Genomic DNA, 9,146 nt, shown 5'->3' on the forward strand with positions numbered 1-9,146 from the left:
GATCAGAACAAATCTTGTTCGAACATTTAGTCTTAAGCTTAAGACCATTCACAAAATTCTGCATTTGTTCGGTTGCATCCATGTTATGAGTAGGACATGCAGCCAACAACCGCTTGAATCTTTTATATGCATCTCCAAGTGATTCTCCTTCTTTCTGTTTGAAATTGACTATATCATATCTTTTGCGGATATATACAGAAGCTGGAAAATATTCATTCAGAAATGTTGTCTCCATTTGTTGCCAAGTTGTAATACTTCCAGCAGGTAAAGAGTAAAACCACTCTTCAGCATCGTCTGACAATGTAAATGGAAACATCACCAATTTCTTGGCTTCTTCAGAATGCCCCTCTATCTTTAATGACGTTGTCATAGTAAGAAACCTTTGTAAGTGCTGATTTGCATCTTCATTGATTCTTCCAGAGAATGGTTTCTTTTCTAGTTGTCGTATTGTTGCCGAGTGTAGCTGAAAGTGGGCAACATTGACCGGTTGGTTAAAAATTGTCATCCGGCCAAGAGGTGCATTTGCTCTCCCATAATCCCCTAAAAGCCTTTCCACGGGAGGTGGGTCTTCAGCCATAGTTTCAGGTTCAGAATCTGAATGCTCAGAATGGATTGAATTAGTCTTCTCTGTTTCAGAACCCGAAACTATCAGCGTTTCTTCTTTTGCTTCCAGTTCTTTTTGTTTAGCTTCTCGGCGTCTCGCTCGAAATAATCTTTCTGGCTCTGCGTCAAAAAGAAATTCAGCTGAGGCCTTACCTCGCATACAAAGATTAGATGAATATTAGTACGAGCAATTCAAATAACAGAAAATAAAATTTTGGTTGCAGAGCAACAAAAATTCAATTGAATTATTATTTAACTTATATTTGGCAGTCCCCGGCAACGGCGCCAAATACTTGACCGAAAAAATAGCAAGTGTACTATTTTTACGAAGTAGTAATAAAAGGTTAAAACCAAGTATCGATCTCGAGGACTGCGTTGGAATATAAGTGTTATAATTATTCAATTAAATAAAAAGTCAACAGTGGTTTTTGATTGAGTTATAGTTTCTAAATGTAAAATAAAAATAACAGAAGATAAATTTAAGCCTTTTTCACTAATATGAGTAAATGCCAAGGCAAAGTGTGTAATTTGCTCTGTAACAACTCTGAATCCTTATTTGAGATCTTTTCAACAAGTTCATGATATTCAATTACTAAATCTTTAGAGTGTTTGCCCCTAAATCCTTATTGGGCAAACCTTTGGTTTTTCATCTACGAACCCTAAGTCCTTAGAGAAATTAGATAAAACCGAGCTTATTTTCTATCAAGAGTTCTTAGTGACCATAGGGTATCTCTAGTCCTAGGTGATATCTACTAAGGTTCAAATTAATACAAACCTTAACAATTGCGATCCGGCAAATTGTTAATCATAAAACAATCTTTATTTGTCCGATAAAGAAGGCATTAAAAACGGTATAAAATTGAATTGAATAACATAAACATGAAATCGATCAAATCAAAATATCAAAGTCATTACAAACCAAATCAGGGACACCCCCTAGCATTGGGGGGTTTAGCTACTCATATTGTTCAAAAGAAATTTAAAAGTATCAAAGTTAAACATTACAGATAATTGAGGAATTTGTGATCTTCAATTGCTCTTTGCTCATGAATGATCTCTGTTCCCCAATAATCTCATACGTTGCTCTGACTCAGATTCAATTTCTCCGGTTGTAAAACGATGTCCCTTCTCTTCTTAATCCTTCACTATATATTGCAAAACCTCTTAATAAGTCGGAAAGTACCAAAATGCCCTCCTGGATCACTTTTTGAGTCAAAAACTAAAAATCATGAAAATCAGCGCAACAAGCCAACACGGGCCGTGTTGGGCAACACGGGCCGTGTTGGGCAACACGGGTACCCGTGTTGGTCCTCTGTCTATTTTAAAATTACATGTTGCGCTCAGTAGTGGCAACACGGGTCACTGTCTCCTCACTTTGTTATCTTGATCACCTTCTTAGCAACACGGGTCGTGTTGCTCAACACGGGCGCCCATGTTGCACCACTGATCCTTTATTTTCTGCATTCTTCTTGCTTCTTCCTTCCGAAATCTCTTGCCAAGTGTAGAGTGAATCATCTCCTAGATCTGAAACATCATTAAACAACCAAACCAAAGCATAAAATGGGAAAATAAACTCGAAAACTAATAAACGGATAAAACTTGCAAACGCACACAAAATCACTTAAACAGATTAAAAAGACTACACTATGACATTAAGCAGTGCAGAACACCTGGATTATCATCAGGAAAGTGACAAAAACATCATGAGAATCGTGACCGATCACAACCCCAAACTTATTTCATTGCTTGTCCTCAAGCGATGCTCGAGAAACAACTAAGGATCCCCCAAACTTCTTACAAATATCTTACCACAGTACCGCTGAGATCTTTCGCAACTTCCTTAACCTTGGCCTTCCAACGATTTCCTTCTTCCCCGACTTTAGCGATTCAGCTATACTTCCACATTGAGGTGTCTCTCTACCTGCAAGCTTATTCAAACTCTCACCAAAACTCTCGGGTTAAAGTGTTTGCACTCCAGGATCAAAGCATGCAAAGTCAGATCATAGGTTTGTATAACATTTATCTTCATCTCATATGCACACGACACACACTTTTTGAGGTCTTTCAAGGTTGTAACGGGGCTAAGGGAAACGGTGGGATAAACAAACAAAAGGGAGAACTAGTGGCTTTTGGCTTAGAATCATAGTCGTTACTTCGATCACTGTGTTATTTTACTGTTCACAATCACAAGTGTCGGACACCGTTTCTCAAGATCCTCGAATGATTGCTCATGTATTTCTTTGAGCATCTCTTTTCTTTCACATCTTTGTTTTCATATCAATTTCTCTTATAGGTAAGTGCTCTTTGTACTTATCATTTCTTTTTCTCTTTTTTTCTTTTGTTTTTTTTTCTCTCTTTTTTTTTTCTGCACTTACCTACTCTTTGTTTTCGGTGTACCGACCCCAAACTTACATTGTTTCACAGATCAGAAGTAACAAACCTTATCAAAGCAGGGTACGGAAGTGTTTGGTTTATTGGTGAACTTATGCATGTAATCAAACAAACAAAAGATTGTATGGCTCAAACGGGGTGAACAAGGGATAACGTGAAAAGGTTAGCTTGAAAGGCTCAGGTGTAAAACAAACAAGTGCCTCAGTGTGTAAACATGTGCATTAGAAATTCCAACAAGTACTGAATGCTCAGAATGGATTGAATTAGTCTTCTCTGTTTCAGAATCCGAAACTATCAGCGTTTCTTCTTTTGCTTCCAGTTATTTTTGTTTAGCTTCTCGGCGTCTCGCTCGAAATAATCTTTCTGGTTCTGCGTCAAAAAGAAATTCAGCTGAGGCCTTACCTCGCATACAAAGATTAGATGAATATTAGTACGAGCATTTCAAATAAAAGAAAATAAAATTTTGGTTGCAGAGCAACAAAAATTCAATTGAATTATTATTTAACTTATATTTGTCAGTCCCCGGCAACGGCGCCAAAAACTTGATCAAAAAAATAGCAAGTGTACTATTTTTACGAAGTAGTAATAAAAGGTTAAAACCAAGTATCGATCTCGAGGACTGCGTTGGAATATAAGTGTTATAATTATTCAATTAAATAAAAAGTCAACAGGGGTTTTTGATTGAGTTATAGTTTCTAAATGTAAAATAAAAATAGCAGAAGATAAATTTAAGCCTTTTTCACTAATATGAGTAAATGCCAAGGCAAGGTGTGTAATTTGCTCTGTAACAACTTTGAATCCTTATTTGAGATCTTTTCAACAAGTTCATGATATTCAATTACTAATTCTTTAGAGTGTTTGCCCCTAAATCCTTATTGGGCAAACCTTTGGTTTTTCATCTACGAACCCTAAGTCCTTAGAGAAATTAGATAAAACCAAGCTTATTTTCTATCAAGAGTTCTTAGTGACCATAGGGTATCCCTAGTCCTAGGTGATATCTACTAAGGTTCAATTTAATACAAACCTTAACAATTGCGATCCGACAAATTGTTAATCATAAAACAATCTTTATTTGTCCGATAAAGAAGGCATTAAAAACGGTATAAAATTGAATTGAATAACATAAACATGAAATCGATCAAATCAAAATATCAAAGTCATTACAAACCAAATCAGGGACACCCCCTAGCATTGGGGGGTTTAGCTACTCATATTGTTCAAAAGAAATTTAAAAGTATCAAAGTTAAACATTACAGATAATTGGGGAATTTGTGATCTTCAATTGCTCTTGCTCATGAATGATCTCCATTCTCCAATAATCTCATACGTTACTCTGACTCAGATTCAATTTCTCCGGTTGTAAAAAGATGTCCCTTCTCTTCTTAATCCTTCACTATATATTGCAAAACCTCTTAATAAGTCGGAAAGTACAAAAATGCCCTCCTGGATCACTTTTTGAGTCAAAAACTAAAAATCATGAAAATCAACGCAATAAGCCAACACGGGCCGTGTTGGGCAACACGGGTACCCGTGTTGGTCCTCTGTCTATTTTAAAATTACATGTTGCGCTCAGTAGTGGCAACACGGGTCGTGTTAGGCAACACGGGTGCCCGTGTTGCACCACTGTCTCCTCACTTTGTTATCTTGATCACCTTCTTAGCAACACGGGTCGTGTTGCTCAACACGGGCGCCCGTGTTGCACCACTGATCCGTTATTTTCTGCATTCTTCTTGCTTCTTCCTTCCGAAATCTCTTGCCAAGTGTAGAGTGAATCATCTCCTAGATCTGAAACATCATTAAACAACCAAACCAAAGCATAAAATGGGAAAATAAACTCGAAAACTAATAAACGGATAAAACTTGCAAACGCACCCAAAATCACTTAAACAGATTAAAAAGACTACACTATGGCATTAAGCAGTGCAGAACACCTGGATTATCATCAGGAAAGTGACAAAAACATCATGAGAATCGTGACCGATCACTTACACATTTTTCAACTGCTCAAACAGGCTTACTCTTGATAACATGGGCTATTGAATTGTCGGAGTTGCAAGTATCTTTCAAAGCAAGGAAGGCATTGATAGCCCAACTATTTGCCAATTTCCTAGTCGAAATGACCAGCGTCCCTCCGGAGCCAACTCGTATTTGGGTCATATTCACGGAAGGATCCTTTAATAGCCAAGTAAATGGGGCTAAGTGTAACAGCCCGAGTCCCTCGCAAAGCTCACCCGGCACTGCCACCTCACGATCTTCTCTACCCACTCTCTAGTAGAGTTTTTGCCTTCCGTGGGAATCGAACCATATACCCTGGGGTTCAAGTACATGTTCAAGTACATCTTTTTGCCCCATCAACGGAGCAACATATTTTGACATCGCTTTGGCCCTTTTTACAGTAAGGGTTAGACATCCTGGGCTTGTTCGTGCCAACCCCGGAAAACACAAATACCTTATAGTAGTTGTGAATTACTTCACCAAATGGGTCAAAGCTGAAGTTTTTCAACGAAACGTCATGGCTAGATTTGTAGTCCCCTAAGTCATTGTGACTAGGGGTCTACGTGGGCCGACTTGGATTGAGTTTGGCAAATACCATTACCCAATTCATATGGGAAACTTTAGTTTATGTGAGTAAAATAACCACCTATTATATCAATGGTCCGGTTTGGGAAAACCAATTATTTTCGGATTGGTTTGGGTTGGATAGTGGATTACCTAAATAGTTTTTTTGTTTTATTAATATTAACTGATGAAATGATGAGTCATCATTTTTTTTCATAAAAATTACTCAACCATTTTATCTTCTTGAAAAAATAGATAATATATTTTTACTATTTTTAGTATCATAAAATAATTAATGATAATATCAACTAATAAAACTATCACAAAATACTACCAACGAACTAAAGTTGTATGATATAAAATTGCATTCGCATTAAAATAACAAAATAGTGAAACATCCAAAATTAGTTTAAGTCATGGTTCACTAAAATTTCAAGACACTAAAATTGTAACAACTATACAACTAAGTTAAGTTTCATCAAAATCATTAGAATTGTAATAATAAATGTTTGACTAGTGGGTCAAAAGGTTTTTGGAGTTTGGGTCCTATTTTATCTAAAACTTGATTTTTAATGATTTTTTTAGTTTTAAACCCATATCCATCAAATTACGCGACTCAACCTTCTTTTTTTTTTGGATTTGACCAGGTTTTATGGATCGACCCAACTCATTTACACCCATAATTGTGACAAATAATGGAACGTAATTTATATATAAGAAGTTGAAAGGTTTATTGGAGGAATTGAAGATCAAGCAACACTTCGCCTCAGTAACTCATCCCGAAACAAATGGACAAGCAAAATAAGCTATATGGGTGCTACTACTTAAAGGTTTGAAACAAAGACTCAAAAAAACAAAAGGAAATTTGGCCAAAGAGCTACCAAACGTCTTGTGGGCCTATTAAACAACTCCCTATTCAACCACTGGAGAAACTGCTTTCTGGCCTCACCTATGGTATTGAAGTCGTTATTCTAGTGAAAATTGAAGAGTTGAGTTGGAGGACGGCTTATCCTTTGTCGGGAGAAGAGAACGACCAAGAAATCAGAGAATAAATCAACCTCTTTGAAGAAAAAAAAATGATATTTGTCTCTTTTACCAGCGCCATTATCAAGAAGATCACAACTTTCAGATACAACCCGCATGTCCGACCAAGAGAAATTCCGACAAAAGACTAGATACTACAAAGAGGCCAATTTGTTATCATAATTATATTATAATTTTTATATTTTATTCTCTTTCTATTATAATTTTTGGATTTTGTAACAACATTGAATAATTAATTATCTAGTGCATATATTATCCATATTTTTTCAAAATGAGAAACCTCACGTATTGAAAGAAAAGATTATACAAAAGTGAGAACTATGCCAAAACCCAACTAACGAAATCTAAAAAAGACCAATCAAACCTATTATCCATATATATTCATTATTTAATGTATTTAAAAATAAAAAAATATCTTATAATAAGAAATAGAAGAAATAATTTTTTGAATTTAATTTATGTTTCATATATTTTTGTTTTTTTTGTTTGAATAATATTTAATTTTTAAAAAATACAACATACAAAAATGAATAAGAAAACATAACAATAGTAATTACTCGCTAAAAGAAAATGAAATTCCTCTTTATTTTCCTTAATACCAACAATAAATAATTAAATATGAAAATAAATACTGCAAAAACACTCTCACTCTCAATTATACATAGATCAACTCATAACAATTGTAAACAAAATAAATTATCACCACGCATCAGTTTTAGTGCTTGAATATCGCAAGCATCGACAGGACAATTGAAGCTCCAATCATAGCAACTGAATTTGTAACAGATCCGGCAGCTCCGGCATCGGGACCTGGTGCTGGAGCCAACGCGGGACTGAGGTCTTGTGCTGAGGCAACAGCGGCGAAAACAATGATGAAAAAGAAGGTGAAAAACTTCATAGTAGTAGCTGAAGATGCCATTGTAAAACTATGGAATATTATAGAGAATTTTGAAGATGAAAACAGTAGAAAATTGTGAATCTGAGAAGAAGTTGTGTTGTGTATATTGAATTTGTGATGTTGAGAATGAAAATAGTGGAGGAGTATTTATTGAAGAAGAATTACTTACTTTGGAGATGCAGGTGGGGCCCACATAAAATGTGGAAAGCTGGTGATTGAGAAACAATAATGCTTTTTGCCGACAATGTATCATATGAATGAATTGGGCCGTTAGATGTTTATATACGTTTCTGCGCTGTTTTGTTAAACAACCAATTACAATGATTACTTTTTCTTTGAACAACTCAACCACCATAGAAAAGAAAACCGATGTTTATGTTTTAATTAAAATTGACTTGGACTCTTCTAAGAATGCATTAACTAAAACGAGTACTACTAATTCAAAGTTTAATGAAGATATTTGCATGAAATTTTCAAATAATAATAGTAGATTATTACCATGAGTAGTTTTAACCACAGCTAGAGCCAAACATGTGATAGATAACTTGGAAAAAGATGAGGCTGCATGTGATGATGATGGGGTTACATGATTTAATGCTGCTCCAACAAATAATATATCTGAATCTAAAGTTGTTTCCACATATCTCATTTCATCGCTACAAACATAATGCCAAACATGTGATGTGAAGGATAATTCTGTGGCCTGTAACTTAATACCAAATATTTTGGTGGAGAATTCTTGTGGTGGGGTGGCTTTGGCAAACAATGTTTAAATTTTTTCAAATTTGACCAATCCAATGTCACAATACAAGATCTAAAATAAAGTGTTGTGGGCAAGCCCCAAACAATGCATGTGGTATACCTAAATATCACCTTCTAAACTCTACTTTAAATGAAAATGATATTGTAATTAATAATTGAGAGGATTGTCAATATATATCGCCTTCACTATAAGCTAATTTTATTAGAGGTCTATCTCTTAAACTTATGGTTTACATGTTTAATTAATTAAGTTTTGGAGATTATTGGAAAGGCGAGAAGTTGTTTTTGTTTCTTAAAAGCTAAGTAAAGATTCTTATGAAGTTATTAGACAAATACTTGTGTTGTGGTATGGATTTGTCCTAGATATTTTTTATTATTCTTTATTGACCGCCTTGGGGAAAGAATCCCTGCTGAAAATCCTAAAATACCCCTAATTTCGGAGATGCATCTCCGAAGTCTTTTTTTTTCTTTAGATTTTTTCAAAATTCAGAGATGCATCTCCGAAGACACCAATTTAAGGGTGTTTCTGGAGATATATCTCTAAAAACATCCATTTTTTAGTGTTTTCGAAAATACATTTCCGAAACCCATTTCCGAAATAAATTGTCAATGGCATATGTTGTTGATTCTCTCCCACTTTAACTTCTCAGATTTGTTCCCAAAACATTCATCTTCATTCATCTGCTAAACCACACCACTGAACCGATCGCACAAACCAAAGTCGACAACAAGCATCAGCTCCGATTCGTACCTCACCTCGCATCAATCTTTTTCAATATTCAGTTCATCATCGCCTAAAGCATCTTGAGTTGTAATTTGTGATGTTGATTTAATTTTTCTAAGTTGTAAATCTTTGTTTGTTTCGAATATCGTTCTTTGTTAGCTTTGC

The 9,146-nt window shown here is 35.3% G+C and overlaps 1 long non-coding RNA gene across 1 annotated transcript; it reads right to left on the reverse strand.

The window, feature by feature from the left end:
* Window positions 1–7,158: 7,158 nt before the first annotated feature.
* LOC131632055 (uncharacterized) lies at window positions 7,159–8,231 on the reverse strand. The gene is made up of 2 exons (XR_009292897.1): window positions 7,994–8,231; window positions 7,159–7,790 (listed from the first exon to the last, which is right to left on the reverse strand). It is a non-coding gene; the product is annotated as an uncharacterized LOC131632055 (long non-coding RNA).
* Window positions 8,232–9,146: the final 915 nt, after the last annotated feature.

Source organism: Vicia villosa, unplaced genomic scaffold, assembly GCF_029867415.1.
Source record: "Vicia villosa cultivar HV-30 ecotype Madison, WI unplaced genomic scaffold, Vvil1.0 ctg.000896F_1_1, whole genome shotgun sequence".
Taxonomy (NCBI): domain Eukaryota; kingdom Viridiplantae; phylum Streptophyta; class Magnoliopsida; order Fabales; family Fabaceae; genus Vicia; species Vicia villosa.